The following is a 17098-nucleotide window of genomic DNA, read 5'->3' on the forward strand; positions in this document are numbered from 1 at the left end:
TGGATAGAGACTGGCCATACTCTTAATTTCTTCTCCTATCTGTCCCCAGTAATCAATCCTTGGCAATTAATCCATTCAAAACCTGTCCCCACTGTCCTAACTTATGACTGAAATGTGCAGAATTCTCTGAGATCACAGTCCTATTTTTAGCCAGTGTACCTTTAGGTCTCTTGACCAATGGTACTAATGTTATTAGCTATTGGCATCACTCAATAAATATCCCTCCCAGCATATTTTACTTACTCATTCATTCATTCATAGGCACATATTTAATGGGCACTGACTGTAGCCATAAGTACAGTAAAAACCAGACATGGTTTCAACCCTCAAGCAGACCACAGACTAGAACTATTGTATAACAATATGGTAGCCACCAGCCATGTGTAGTATTGAGCATCTGAAATGCAGATCATACCAACTTAGATGTGCGATAAGTGTAAAACAATAGATTTTGAAGACTTAGTACAAAAAGAATATAAAATATATCATTAATAATTTTATATTAGTTATTTGCTAAAATGATAATATTCTGAATATGGTAGGTTAGAAGATAAGACAGTATGAATTTGTCATTTTACTTTTTTAACATGGCTACAGCAAGATTTAATTTTACGTATGTGGTTCACCTTATATTTTATAAATGTAAAATATATTTCTGGTCAAGAAAATAGGAGAGACAAGTAGAATCATACAGTGAGATGATTCCTAAGGTGGGTAAGTACAAAGCTCTATAGGGGCATGCAGAAAGGACAAAGCCAATTCAGCTATAAGCACGAAAGAAAGCAAACCACAGAAACTGAGACCGTAAGTAATCAAAATGGTAAGAAGTTTTATTATTACTTAAAAAGCTTGAGTTAACTAAGTGAGAAAAGATGAAGGGAATGAAATTATTCCGGGCAGAGGCCCAGAGGCAAAAGAGAGCAAAAACTAGCTAGATTAGTCAAAACTAGGCTTGATTAGTTTGCTCTTGTAACCTTGGGTGAATAATAACAATAATCATTGTTTCTGTATTATTTCTTCCCTTAAAAAAGCAACTTTAGACAACTGAACAAAAAACATCAAATAAGCAGAAAGTAATTTTTGACCATTTATCTACATAATACTGTCGTATATGATAAGAATCACCGAATCTAAAGGATAAGCAGCTTTAGAATAACACCCATTGTGCATGTAAACTTACACCACAAAAGATGAAGCTGAGGAATTATTTTAACCTCCAGGGCTTTTGCACAGGTCTTGACTCAAATCTACAGAGAATAATAGAATCTTCACATTTTAGCAGTTCAAAAATGCATTATGTTATAGCTAGCTTTTCTCTGTTTTAGAGGCCATAGGCTTTTTGTCTTTTTACTCTATGCTTTTTAAATTGTGAAACAAAAAGAATGCAAAATTAAAATTTTGATTAACTCACCTGGTGAATGAAAGAGTAAGTTATATAAAGATAAGAATGCCTTTTATTTATATACTCTATTCCTATCTCAAACATCAAGCATCACTGAAAAACACTTACTCATAAATAAAATCAAGAAAAAAGTGGAAAAGGGGATGTACTGAGGTTTGTTGTTAGATAACTGTTTTTAACAAGACTTAAAAAACAATTTCAACAGCTGGAAATTACATTTGGCTCATGTTAAAGAAATGTTGCTGCTGCTGCTGCTTGCAAATATGATGAATGGAGAACATCTTGCAAATATATTGGATAAAAATAAATATTTCATTATGCTAAACGGGTTTTATTGTTCTGTTTGTAAATTTGAAACAACTGTAAGCACTGCATGGCAGCACATGCTGTTGGTCATTTTTACTGAATTGCAGGTAGTTACTTTTGTTTTGTTTTTTCTTTCCCATCCCAACTCTTTTTTTTGCCTGTAGTGCCCTTGAAAATAACTTTTGGTATTTGATGATAGAAACTAAAATAGTTATCTCCTCCCCCATTGAAGTATAGAACTATGCACTTTTAAAAATTATATCTTTGATCTTTGAAATGTAAAAAGCAATGCTAAGTTGGTAACACTAAGTAGAATTCAATAATAAAAGGAAACCAGTGATTCCAGAAAAATGGCAGGCAAGTAAAACCTAGGCCTATTATTTTTAAAAGATGCATCCAAGCTTGCCTTAATAATTCATAAAATATACAACCTCATAAATGCACAAAGAAGTACAACATAGCCCAGAGAAATAAACTGAGATGGAAATATTGATCTCCACAATATTTTTAATAAATGCAATACCAAGTTATGCCCTCCAAGCAAATAATCCTCACAGCACCCTCATGCCCTACTTGTTCATAGTTATCTCATCTGGGAATTCAAACCATAGACAGTGAAATCTAGTCCTCGAGGAAAACAACAATGGGAAGAAATATCACCAGACAATGAAAGGAAGGAAGGAAGAAGTCAAGAAACCAAATCTTAAATGTTACTCTGAAGAAGGCTTTGTTAGCTGGAACACATTTACTGAAAGATGTAAAGGAAAGAAAAACCTTGTTTTAAGACAGTGTTGAGAAGAAACCTGCCCTTACTACATCCCAAAACAACAGAAGAATTTCTAAAAAGAAATGGAATTCCCATCTTAAATAAAGCTAGGCAAAAATCTATCATACCACTCACAATGTATATGAAAGAACAGTGAAACCCAAGCAAGGGTGAGGGAAGATGGCAGAGGAGGGCTCTGCCACAGACTCACTCAAACTCCATGTGGGAAACACTGTTATTGAGGTGGGTGGAAAACAGTGATCTGTGAACAGACTGTGGCTTCCAGGGCACTGTCAGTAAGCAGTCAAGGTTAAATACTCTCTAATATACACTCCTGTGCCATAAAGGAAGAAATGCTGCTCTCTCTTCTCTTCCAGCCCCAACATAAACCTGTTTCAGATCAGAGGTCCAGGGGGAATTCAATTCATTCAAAGATTCAGAGAGAGGAACTGGCATAGGACCTAGAACAGACAAAGATATTAAAGGAGAGAGAGGGAAGGAGGGGAAAAAAATAGAGGTAGGGAAGAAAGAGGGGGATGGGATGGAGGGTTAAGTGATAGGAAAAACAAGAAAAACAGCTAAGAAAATGTCACCAGAAAAAAATGTTTCCACCAAGTAAATAATAATCATGACTAAAATATCACAAAAACTTGAAGAACTTAATGAAAAAGTAGAATCACTCTTGAAAAAGAAGATATAAAAGAGCTCTTGAAAGATATGGCAAAACCACAGAATGAGATGACTTAGGAGCTTGCAGAGCTCATTTAAAAAAATTAAATCTACGCAAGAAGCTGCTCAAAGTGAAAAAAGCATCACTGAAAAATCCATTAAGGGGCATGAAAGACACAATGAAGAAATGAGCAAAAGGAAATGGAAATTAACAACGAATTAGAAAGAAGATTAATAAAAATTACATGTGTCTAACTGCTTTCCCAAGAAGAACACGGAACAAATTAAAGACAAATTTTCCAGAACTAGCAGAAGACTTAAACTTATAGACTGAGAGGGCACACACATTTCAGGACACACCAATACAGAATGATAACACTGAATTGGGTATAACTAAACTTGCTGGTACTTAAAGACAAAAGCCCAAAAGTATTTTTAGTGGAAAAAAAATCAAGCCAACCTCAGACTTCTCCATAGAAACATTCAATATACTTAAACAATTAAAAGATCCCTGTAAAGTACTCAGGAAATGAAAGTGTAACCAAACTGCTGTTTAATTTTAAACAAAACAAACCCCCGAAAAGTTTAAAGGAAAAAAATTCTTATTTTTAAACATTTTAAAGCCCACAAAATTTCATTTATATAGCTAAAAAAAAAACTACAGAAGAAAAACTTCAATATATAAAAAAATTACTTGGAAATGCTATGACTGGCTGGCTGTCACTCCAAAGCCTTGTAGCAGCCACTTCTGCCTCAAGGTCCTCCTACTTTTCCCAAGGTGCCCCCTCCCTCCCTCGCCCTCATATATTACCATGGTCCTTCTTCCTTTCAACAAGACTTTGCTCAAGCAACAGCTTTTCCTTCAAATCTTTTCTGATTCCACTTTTCTGGGCTTGTGTCCCTTCTGCATTTCTAATAAACTGACCAACTATATGCTATAAATATTATCCCTAAACTAACAGAACTCTAAAATATTGAAAATGGGCAAAGGCTTGCCTTTTAATTAAAAACTAAAAGAAACCAGGGGTCATACATCACTAGTGGAAGAAGCTTATTTTCCTTTCTCAATTCAGGAAGATAAACGACAAATAAAAAATAACTAGTGAGCTATAATTAAGTGAAGTATATCAAATGATGTGATATAAAAATAGATCTTTTCCACTGTCTATTGAAAATTTACAAAAATAGATCTTTTTCATTGTCTATTGAAATATACCCAGGCCGCAAAGAAAACTAGACAAAAGGTCCAAATAGCAAAAAAATAAGCCAGAGAATATTCTGTGGTCATAATGCAATAAAACTATGAATTAATTATAAACTAGAAATAACAAAAAAACCCCTAAGAACTAGAAATTTCCTTAAGTCAAAAGCAAAAGATGGGGTTGAAGAGTTAAATTAACTGATTATTTGGGGAAGGAAAAAGACAATGCTACGTTAACCTAATCAGGAACATGAAAAGGAATCATTTAAAAGACGCAGTGCTGAACAGAAGAAATAAAACTTAAACAACTGAAGAAAAAAATAATCTGACTGTAGCACCCCAGTTCTTGGCCTAGGTCTAACAAGAGAAGCCAAGAATTTGCCCACTCTTAACATTTTAGGGCTATTGTCTGAAGGAAACAATTATGTCCAGCGGGAATTAAGACAGCTACTGAATGTACTGGTACTCCTGGGACTCAGAGGATCCACCAGCTTCCTCCGCTACTCTCCTCCACATTTAAATGAAAACCGTCACAGATTGGGAGACCACATTTGTAATACATATGTAGCAAAATGCTTGTAACTTAAATATATAAGCAATGGCTACAAATCATCAATAAAACCACCACCAACATAATAAAAATTAAGCAAAAGGTTTGAACTGATGACATTTCACAAAAGAAAATACACAAATAGCTAAACAAGCACATGAAAAGGAAATGAAAATTGAATCAAAACCACAATGATGCTATTTCACATCCACTAGAATGTCTAAAAATTAAGACAACGAAAATCAGATATTGAGAGGGTGTGAAGCTGCTGAAACTTCACTCATTGCTGGTAGAATTGTAAAACAGTTCAACCACTTGGAACACCTGCTGGCAGGTCATAATGTTAAATATACAATTACTCTATAGTATTTACCCCAAATAAAGAAAAACATACATCGACAAAGATTTTTCCAGCTTTATTGAAATGTGATCAACATACAAAAATTATATATGTTTAAGGTGTTGTATTAATCAGGGTTCTCTAGAGGGACAGAAATAGGATAAATATATATTATATATCATATATTATATGCATATATTATATATTACATATTATATGCATATATTATATATATTATATATTATATGCATATATTATATATATTATAATATATATATATAATATAATATATGCATATTATATAATATATATTATATGGATTATATCTATGTATATAAATTACATATATATATATGGGATTTTATTAACTCACATGATCAAAAGGTCCCACAATAGGCAGTCGGCAAGCTGAGGAGCAAGGAAGCCAGTCCGAGTGCCAAAACTGAAGAACTTGGAGTCCAGTGTTTAAGGGCATGCAGCATGGGAGAAACATGTAGGCTGTAAGGCTAGGCCAGTCTAGTCTTTTCACATTTTTCTGCCTACTTTATGTTCTAGCCACAATGGCAGCTGATTAGATGGTGCCCACCCAGATTAAGGGTGGGTCTACCTTTCCCTGCCCACTGACTCAAATGTTAATCTCCTTTGGCAACAGTCTCACAGACACATCCAGGATCAATACTTTGCCTCTTTCAATCCAATCAAGTTGACACTCAGTATTAACCATCACAGGTGTACAGCATGATGTTTTGATATACATATACATTGTGACATGATTACCACAATCAAGCTAATTAACGTATCATCTCACATAGTTACCTTTTTTTCTCCCAATAAGATTTGTACAAGGATTTTACAGCAGCTTTACTGATAAAGGCAAAAACTGAAAACACCAAATACACCCCATTAACAGAAAAATAGATAAAAAGTGTAGTTTATTCAGTTAATGGCTACTATATGGAAAGGGACAGTTTAACAATTTGTCCCCACCCAAATCTCATGTCAAATTGTAATCCCCAATGTTGAAGGTGAGGCCTGGTGGGAGGTGTTTGGGCCATCGGGACAGATCCCTCATGGCTTGCTGCTGTCCTGGAGACAGTGAGTGAGTTGTCTCAAGATCTGGTTGTTGTAAAGAGTAGCAGCTTCCCTCCCACTCTCTTTCTTGCTCATACTCCTATCACGTGAGATGCCTGCTCCCCTTTTGCCTTCCACCATAATTTTAAGCTTCCTGAGGTCTCAGGAGAAGTAGATGCTAGGATTATGCTTCCTGTACAGCCTACAGAAGTGTGAGCCAATTAAAACTCTTATAAATTACCCAGTCTCAGGTTTTTTTTTTTTTGTTTTTTGTTTTGAGACAGACTCTCACTCTGTCACCCAGGCTGGAGTGCAGTGGAGTGATTTCGGCTCCCTGCAACCTCCGCCTCCTGGGTTCAAGTGATTCTCCTGCCTGAGCCTCCCAAGTAGCTGGGATTACAGGTGTGTGCCACCACACCCAGCTAATTCATTTATACATATATATATATTTTTTAGTAGAGACAGGGTTTTGCCATGTTGGCCAGGCTGGTCTCAAACTCCTGACCTCAGATGATCCTCCCGCCTTGACCTCCCGGCCAGGTATTTCGTTATAGCAATGCAAGAATGGCCTAATACAGAAAATTGGTACCAAGGAGTGGCGCGCTGCTATAAAGATACCTGAAAATGAGGAGGTGGCTTTGCAATTGAGTAACAGGCAGACATTGGAAGAGTTTTGGAGGGCTAGAAGACAGGAAGATGAGAGAAGGTTTGCAACTTCTTGAAGACTGGTTAAATCGTCTGACCAAAATGCTGTTAGGAATATGGATAGTGAAGTCTAGGCTGGTGAGGTCTCGGATAGAAATCAGGAACTTATTGGGAACTGGAGCAAAGGTCACCCACATTATGCCTTAGCAGAGAACTTGGCTGCAGTGTGCCCTGCCATAGGAATCTGTGGAAGTTTGAACTTCAGAGTGATAATTTAGAGTATCTGGTGCATAAAATTTCTAAGCAGCAAAGCAACAAAGATGTGCCCTGACTGCTTCAAACAACCTATGCTCATATGTGGAGCAAACAAATGTCTTAAAGTTGATTTATATCTAAACGAAAGCAGAATATAAAAGTTTGAAAAATGTACAGCCCAGTCATGTGGTAGAGAATGAAAAAGCCTCTCTTGGGAGAGAAATTCAAGCAGGCTGTGGAGCAAACACTTGGTAGAGAGATTTGCACAACTAAAAGGGAGCCAAGTGCTATTAAAATATCCAAAACAACAGGGAAAACGCCTGCAAGGAATTTTAGAGACTTCACAGCAGCCCCTCTCGTCACAGCCCAGAGGCCTAGGAGGGAAGAACGGTTTCTTGGGCCAGGCCCAGGCCCAGATGTCCTGCACAGCCTCAGGACACTGCTCCCTGCATCCTGGATACTCTAGCTCCAGCCTTGGCTCAAAGGGCCCCAAATATAGCTCAGACTGCTGCTTCAAAGGGTGTAAGCCATAAGCCTTCACAGCTTCCACATGGTGTTAAGCCTAAAGGCATGCAGAGTGTAAGACTGAAGAATGCTTGGCAGCCTCTACCTACATTTCAAAGCCTGGCTGCCCAGGCAGAAGCCTGCTGCAGGGCTGGAGCCCTCACAGAGAACCTCTACTAGGGCAGGGTGGAGGCGAAATGTGGGGTTGGGGCCTCCACACAGAGTCCCCACTAGAGCACTGCCTAGTGGAGCTATGGGAAGGGGGCCACCATCCTCCAGACCCCAGAATGGTAGATCCACCAGAGGTTGCATCCTGCACCTGGAAAAGCTGCAGGCACTCAACAGCCTATAAGCAGCTATAGGGGTTCCACCCTGCAAAGCCACAGGGGTGGAGCTGCCCAGGGCCTTGGGCTCCCACTTCTTACACTAGTGTTCCCCAGATGCAGAACCTGAAGTCAAGGACTATTTTGGCGTTTTAAGATTTAATGACTGCCCTGCTGGTTTCTGAGCTTCCATGGGGTCTGTAGTCCCTTTCTTTTGGCTGATCTCTCCCTTTCAGAACAGGAATATTAACCCAATTCCTATACCCCCATTGTATCTTAGGAGTAAATAACTTGTTTTTGATGTTACAGGCTCATAGGTGGAAGGAACTTGCTTTGTCTCACATGAGATTTTGGACTTTTGAATTACTGCAGGAATAAGTAAGACTTTGGAAGACTATTAGAAAGACATGAATTGTATTTTCCAATGCAAGGAAGACATAAAATTTGGGAGCCCAGGGGTAGAATGATATAGTTTGGATATTTGTCCCCACCCAAATCTCATGTTGAAATGTAATCCCCAGTGCTGGAGGTGGGACCTGGTGGGAAGTGTTTGGGTTAGGGGGGTGCATCCCTCATGGCTTGGTGCTGTCCTTGAGAGAGTGAGTCAGTTCGCTCAAGATCTGGTTGTTGTGAAATGTGGCACCTCCCCCCAAATCTCTCTCTTGCTCCTGCTCTTGCTGTGTGAGACACTTGCTCCCTCTTCGATTTCTGCCATGATTATAAGCTTCCTGAGGCCTCCCCAGAATCAGATGCCAGCACTATGCTTCCTGTACAGTCTGCAGAACCATGAGCCAATTAAACCTCTTTTCTTTTAGTCAGTCTCAGGTATTTCCTTATAGCCAAGCAAGAACAGCCTAATACGTCAATAAGGATAGAAGAAGTAGAAGAAAGCAAGTAAACTACTGATACATGCAATAACATGGATGAACCCCAAAATCTTATTATGCAAAAGGAGCGAGATGCAAAATGTGCATTCTTTATGACTCCATGTATATGAAGTCCAAGAACTGCAAAATTCCTCGATTACGATGGAAACCAAAACTGTGGATGCCTATGAACGGGGTGGGAATTGATAGAAATGAGACTTGAAGGGACTTTCTGGATTGATGCGAATATCCTCTATCTTAACTGAAGTGGTAGTTGATGCATGTATACAATTTATAAATACTCATCAAATTACATACTTACTATGCCAACTCATGGTACGGAAATTTTATCTCAATTTCAGAAACAAAACAAAAAGTAACAAAGACTATATAGATGTCAGAATTTCCAGGAGTATAGTGTGCATATTTTTAGTTCAGAGACTTCCCTAGGTAAGGATAATGCCCATGTCTAGTTAAGAATCACTACATTAGACTTAGCACCATGTTTGGCAGCTAAAGTTCAACATTCAAACAAATGACTGACACTGCGGTAGGTAGCACATGTTCAGACATGGCAGAACTGGGAGTCAAGGCCATGACGTCTCATGTCATATCCAGTGTGCTTCATTCCCTTATATATTATAGATCCTTTATATGGTCAACCCAAGTTACTAAGCTCAAATATATAATATAGTTCAATTAGACCTAAGACACATAATCTGAAAGACACATCATTGTTATATATATAACACCAAAAAAGAAAAGCTCTACCAAGGAAGCTATGACACAATGCATATGAGTTGAATTTTTATAATACCTAAGTACTACCCTGTAGGTAACTGCCCTCCAGCTTCAGTCTTGGAGGATCCTAAATTATGGCTCTCCTTACTTGAAAGAGCTTACATATACTTGTTCTGCAGTTATGCACATATGTGTACACACACACATACATATAAATTGAATAATTTCATCAAGAACATTTTCTATGACTTAATGCTTGAAAATGTACAGGTAAGAAAATACTGTTTCATTACTAGTTCAATGATACGGTCCTGCATCTACTATAAAATAATGTCAGAATTCTGACTACTCAAAATATGTAAACACATTCTACTGTCACATAAGTGCAGAGTCCTACTCAGGTAACACAAATGCAATGTCTTTCAGCAATCGTGAGCCTGCCAAAGTTCATCTTTAGTATGTCAACGGTCAGAGTGTTGTTCTGCAAACTTGCCTGGCGAGAATCGCCTGGGGCACTAGTTTTAAAACGACAACTCTCAGGACCCTCCCCCACTGGAGATGATGCGTTGTTCTGAGTCAGAGCCTTGGAATCACATGCCATGTGTGAATCTTATTAGGCAAAACAGGGGAACACTATTCCAGAATATGTGAACTCTCGGAATACATAATTACAGAAAACATTTCACCAATCATGAGAGTTGCACAAAGACCTTTCAAATTCATTACCAAAAAAAAGCAGATTTTTATCTTTCCTGTGCCTGAAATTCTGTTACAAATCAAAACAGAGGAAGCCTGGGGACAGATATGCATATTCAGACTCTATTTGATGATTCTGAGGAATCTACAAAAGAAACCTAGGGGAAAAAAAAAAAAAGTCGAGCAATTTCACAGATTCTGTAGATAAACTTGCAACTAGGCACCACTTTAAAAACAATTCTGCTCTTTTCCTATTTTAAAAGCAACTTGTGTACTTAAAATACAAACATTTTATTCTAATCATGAAAGCAAAACGTTTGTTCATTTAACATATTTAAAATCTATAAATTCTTCTAAGTGTTACAGTGTTGACTTGTCCAATAGAATGCCCCATGGTAATGGAGACGTTCAACATCCATGCTAATACAGGCACCTCTAACCACATGTGGCCACTGAGCACTTAAGAGGACTTAAGATGACTGACTGCATTTCAACATTTATTTAATTTTAATTAATTTAAATGGCCACATGTGGCTTGTGGACACAGGTCCAGAAAATAAAATGGTTACACACACATCTAAAAGTTTATTTTTGTTCACGATCTGGGTTGAGAGCGTTTTGAGATCCAGGTGAGCTGAATTACCAATGGGACAGCATGACCAGCAGGCAATGCAAAATTATCAAAATTACCACAACTACCAACAGCTTAAGATTTTTAAAAAATATAGTCTCTTCTTAATTTCCAAGAGTTACTTCTGGTAATGACCTCTTAGAACTTTTTATTAGCTTTATTCTTTATAATGTTTCGCTCTTTTAAACAATAGGAGAATTAGAATATCTAAATATCTAAAATATTAGTCCCATTCCTAACAGCAAAAACAAAGGGTACATTTCTTTTCCACTCCAACTTCTGGGCTCTCCTTTTTTTTTCAATTATTAAATTTGCAGCATATCTTTTCCTTTCCTTTTTTTAAAATCCATAACTCTTCTCTCAGGCTTCCTCCCTCCCTACTTAAAACTGCTCTTACCACTCACCTGTACCTTTTTTCTTTTTTTTTTGTCTTTTCCTATACACATTTTACATTTATCCATCTCTTACCTAGCTTTATATACTGCTATCCTTACTTTTTTTTTTTTTTTTTTGAGACGGAGTCTCTTTCTGTCGCCCAGGCTGGAGTGCAGTGGCGCAGCGGCGTGATCTCGGCTCACTGCAACCTCCACCTCCCGGGTTCAAGCAATTCCCCTCCCTCAGTCTCCCAAGTAGCTGGGATTACAGGCGCCTGCCACCATGCCCGGTTAATTTTTTGTAGTTTTAGTAGAGACAGGGTTTCACCCTATTCGCCAGGATGGTCTTGATCTCCTGACCTCATGATCCGCCCACCTCGGCCTCTCAACGTGCTGGGATTACAGGTGTGAGCCACCACGCCTAGCACTATCCTTACTTTTCATTTCCCCTCCTTCCCCTTTTTATCCTGTGCCAGAAAATCTAAAGCTTATTTGCTCATTTAATGAGCCTATTATTACAAAAAGTCTTTTCAAAGGGGTTTAATCAATCTCAGAGCCTCCTTTTTTCCTTCTGCTTGAATAAGAAGACTTGGGTGTGAAGGTTGAGGAGGAGCACTCACCACTCACAACACTCCTAACACCAGCCCCTTCATTGACAGGAGAGGTATGGTGATGAGGATGAGGATGAGAACTATGTAAGGATATTAACTCCTCTCCTTCTTTGTTCACCTGTATAAGAAATGAAAGGTATATCAACTGGCGTTAATGATCAAAAGAAAATGCAACAAAGAAAAGATGGCCAACTTTGTTTTGAAAAGTCCCTGCACCCAAGAAGGTATTTATCCAAATTAGACACAAAAATCCATCAACAACTGGAAGATAATACAAGACAAAAGCAAAACCAAAGATCCCATTTCACAGCATCAACTATTCACACTTGTGGAAATTCTGAAAAGGAAAAGATACACGTAGCTTGGAGTCATCAAGATGGATTTGACAGGAAAGGAAGAAAATATGCTGGACTTTGATGGAAAGGTAGATTATAGATCAAAAAGAGGACAGATTTATAAACTGAGGAGAGGGCAGGCAGAGCAGAAGCAAGAATGAGTATGACCCAAAACACAGAAAGGGCATTCAGGACAGCAGCCTAAAGGTTAATGTTGGTAAACAGAAAAAGATGTGGTTATGAAAGGGTCATCTTGAGGAATAAACTGAATATAAGAACAGAAATGTAAATGGGATGAATTAAACACTGTCTTTACTACAAAGATATGGTGAGAGTTAGGAAGGTCAATCTCTCAGAATCTGAGAGATCTGAGATCTGAGATTCCGAGAAATTGCCCTTCCTAACCACAACAGGAGGGAAAATGTAACCAGAAAAAAATCACTGAAGACACTTATAATTTCTTTTCCTTTTTTTTTTTTTTTTTTTTTTTGAGATAGAGTCTTGCTCTGTCACCCAGGCTGGAGTGCAATGGCGCAATCTTGGCTCACTGCAACCTCCGCCTCCCGGATTCAAGCAATTCTCATGCCTCAGCCTCCTGAGTAGCTGGGATTACAGGCATGCACCACCACACCACCACACCCGACTAATTTTTGTAATTTTAGTAGAGACAGGGTTTCACCATATTGGTCAGGCTGGTCTTGAACTCCTGACCCCAGGTGATCCACCTGCCTCAGCCTCCCAAAGTGCTGGGATAACAGGCATGAGCCACCAAGACTGGCTTGAAGACACTTATCATAGTCAGTAAGTAAGTGGCAGCAATGGAGATACACAGTTAAAAGTCAATTAAAGAGACATTTAAGGAATAAAAATCGATAAAGTTTGAAGATATATTTAAAAGGCAAGAAGGAAAAAAAGGAAGCATCAAGGATGACTTAATGTTTCCATCCTGAAAAGCAGAATGAAGGATTGGTGGCACATGTGATCACAACATCTAAAACACATAAAAATGCCATCTGTTTTCACATCTTTCTTGGGCAGCTGGCTTGATTCATGCATACCAAATGAGGCCCTCCAGCATTTTTCAATACAATAAGCTTAAGTATATTATGGTAATATTAAGTGCAACCACATAAAACAAACACTAGGAATATTTTTTCAATTATTTCCTTATTTATGGATTAAAATGATGTATCGCACATTTGCTTGCAAATACTCCAGTAGAAAAGGGTAATACCAAGCAAAATTGGCCATGAGTTAGCAAATGTTGAAGATGGAGGCTCATTAAACTATTCTCTCCATTTAAAAACAAAAACATGCTCACTGCTTTTATGTATTCCCACAGATCTAACCATTCACTGAGCACTCCCTTCTAAGGAAAAAGATTGTGAACTCTGACAATGAAATCTGTAACTAATTTTTACTAAAAAAAAGGCAAGTCTAACACACTGTACCATCATTAAACATAACTACAAAAAACATATTTAAAAACAAACTGAAAAACCCTACCTCATTCTACCCTGCCCTTCCATAAGCCTGTGTGCTTTAGATGATGTCAATAATAAACATTAAAAAAATGATTCAAATGCTATGTTTTTTTAAAAGGTATTCACAGAATAATATCAAGACATATCAAAGCAAACGATGTTGTAGTCAAGCAGTACATAAAATGCACAGTACTTTGGGTAAAATATATTTATGAAAGTTTACACCTTGGGCAAGCTGTAAATATTCTCTAAATATTAACTGATATTTTAACATTTATTAGTGGATATTAATTAACTGAATAAATATTAACCGATGTTTTAGATATTAACTAAATATTTTACCGTTGGTCATTGCATCCTAATAAAAATGTGACATATAATTGACTGCATGAACATCAAATATTATTAATCTTAAACTGTAGTTCATCTTAAACTTTAGTTAAGACTCAGTAAATTATCTTTAATAAAGTGTAAATGGTTAACTGAGACCCTGAGATAATCTAAAACATAAGAGACCCTTAAGACATTTGTTTTCCTGGAACTGTTTTGGGATGCAGAGCATACGTTTAAGCTCTTAGGGATGTTGAATGTGTTGAATCCCAAGCGCAAACCACTGCTGCAAATTTAAGCACTAAGATCCAAATCAAAGCCTGAAAAAATGTTTTGTCACATTACAAACAACAATATAACTAGATAAAAGTTTACAGTCTCACTGTTTTCCCTAGTAAGATGTGTGTGTGTGTGTTTTGTTTGTTTTGTTTGTTTTTGAGATGGAGTTTCACTCTTTTTGCCCAGGCTGGAGCGCAATGGCACGATCTCAGCTCACTGCAACTGAGTAGCTGGGATTATAGTCGCGTGCCACCACACCTGGCTATTTTTTTTTTTTTTAGGTAGAGACAGGGTTTCACCACGCTGGCCAGGCTGGTCTCAAACTCCCAACCTCAGGTGATCCACCCACCTCAGCCTCCCAAAGTGTTGGGATTACAGGTGTGAGCCACTGTGCCCGGCCCCTAGTAAGTTTTTTGTTTTTTTTTTAAGTTTTGTGAAACACTAACAGTGTTTGAAAGAGGGCATTTTCCAAAACAAATTACTATATGTTGTAATCATTAACTTTTCATATGATAAAAGGAGATGAATCACTAATGACTTAATAGAAAGTTTAATTGAGCAGATACGTATAAATTAGGAGTTAGGCCCACTCTGCCACTGGCTGTGTTACCTTGAGCACATGTGACTTGCTATGTGATCTTGAGCAAATCATTAATCTCAACTTCCTCACCTGTTACATGAAGATAATAAGAGCACCTGCTTCTCAGAGTAAGAGTTAAATGAGTCAATCTATGAAAAGGTCTCAGCACAGTGAGTGACACAGAGTAAACATGATAAATTGTTAGCTATCATTGTCACTGCCACCATCAACACCATCATCATCATTAAACATCTGAAATGCTACTATATCTACAATATGAATCCATTTTAGTAAATAAGATCACATGCCTATGCACACAAAACTAGAAAGAAATGGTCCAAGGTGTTAGCAGGGGATATTTCTGGATAGTATAATTATAGACATTATTATTATTTCCCCTGGGTGCTTCTTTTCTATTGTTTTGTTGAAGTTCTTAATTTGCATTTGCAATTTCGATAAAATTGTTTTTAAATTTGTGTTTTTCTTTCGGCTTTGCTCTTAAGAAAGAACAAACGTAATACTGAATCAAGTTAAGGAAATAATCTAATTATAGTCCTTAAACATAAGAAGGAGGATAAGTTCATGGGACCATAGGTATATGACATTTATGAAATTCCTTAAGATGCTGAAAAGATAGAAACTGTACATTGTTCTTAATAATAACAATTCTAATAATGGCTACCATTTATCAAGTAATTACAACCTTCCAGTTTAGATATTATTTTATCCTCACAGTAATCTAATAAGATATTTTTATTGTTTCTATTTATAACTTAAGAAAACAGAGACTCCATTGTAAAAATCTGGTAGGCATGTGCACACACACACACACGCACTCACTCTCTCTTTCACTTAAATTTTCAGTGGGGATGTGGTGCTATTCTCTAAATGTCTAAAAGATTTCATTATAAAAACTCTTACCACTTAACTTCTTTTTTAAGTTTTAACTTTTTAAATATTTATTTCCATTATAAACTCAAATTCTATACCAAGCTATACACCAATGTGTACAAATCCCACTAGGATTGCAGCAGTGATAACTACATCTTCTTTATAATAACACTTAAAAACATAATAAAATCTTTTGATCCCAGAATAACAGTCTTGTTCAAATGATTAAAAATCACATATCAGGCCAGGCGCAGTGGCTCACGCCTGTAATCCCAGCACTTTGGGAGGCTGTGGCAGGCAGATCACCTGAGGTCGGGAGTTCACAACCAGCCTGACCAATATGGAGAAACCCCATCTCTACTAAAAATACAAAATTAGCCGGGGGTGGTGGCACATGCCTGTAATCTCAGCTACTCGGGAGGCTGAGGCAGGAGAATCGCTTGAATCTGGGAGGCGGAGGTTGCACCATTGCACTCCAGCCTGGGCAACAAGAGCAAAACTCCGTCTCAAAAACAAAACAAAACAAAACAAAAACAAACAAACAAAAAAATGACATATCAAGGACATTCGGCATTAACACGCTTCCAGGATGCCAAGAGTGGCCCCTTCAGAAGGATGATGGAGAGACAACTGTCCACAGTCTGTTGAAGCATAAAGTGTGGGTGGCAAGCCACCCAGGCGCCGAGGCAAGAGACAGAGGACACGAGCTGTTCCAGTATAATAAAATATTAAACAAGAATAGTTATACCAGATATAGATCTTAGATATGATTATATATGAATATCATTAATCATTAGTTTGTAGCAATTACTTTTTATTCCAATATTATAATAATCCTTGCTCTATAATCATAGCCAAGGAAAAACCAGGCCATACAGAGATAGGAGCTGAGGGGACATAGTAAGGTGTGACCAGAAGACAAGAGTGCGAGCCTTCTGTTATGCCCGGACAGGGCCACCAGAGGGCTCCTTGGTCTAGCGGTGACGCCAGCATCTGGGAAGACGCCCGTTGCCAGGCGGACTGTGGTCTAGCAGTAGCGACAAGTGTCAAGGAACAACACCCGCTACTTAGCAGACCGGGAAAGGGAGTCTCCCTTTCCCCGGAGGAGTTTAGAGAAGACTCTGCTCCTCCACCTCTTGTGGAGGGCCTGACGTCAGTCAGGTTTGCCCGCAGTTATCTGGAGGCCTAACCGTCTCCCTGTGATGCTGTGCTTCAGTGGTCACACTCCTAGTCCGCCTTCACGTTCCA

General features: G+C 38.0%; 1 protein-coding gene across 25 annotated transcripts in view; it reads right to left on the reverse strand.

The window, feature by feature from the left end:
• The window catches only part of TPK1 (thiamin pyrophosphokinase 1), a 384685-nt gene that overhangs the window by 259073 nt on the left and 108514 nt on the right, over window positions 1-17098 (reverse strand). The gene's annotated exons all lie outside the window — the stretch shown is intronic.

Source organism: Pan troglodytes, chromosome 6, assembly GCF_028858775.2.
Source record: "Pan troglodytes isolate AG18354 chromosome 6, NHGRI_mPanTro3-v2.0_pri, whole genome shotgun sequence".
Taxonomy (NCBI): Eukaryota; Metazoa; Chordata; class Mammalia; order Primates; family Hominidae; genus Pan; species Pan troglodytes.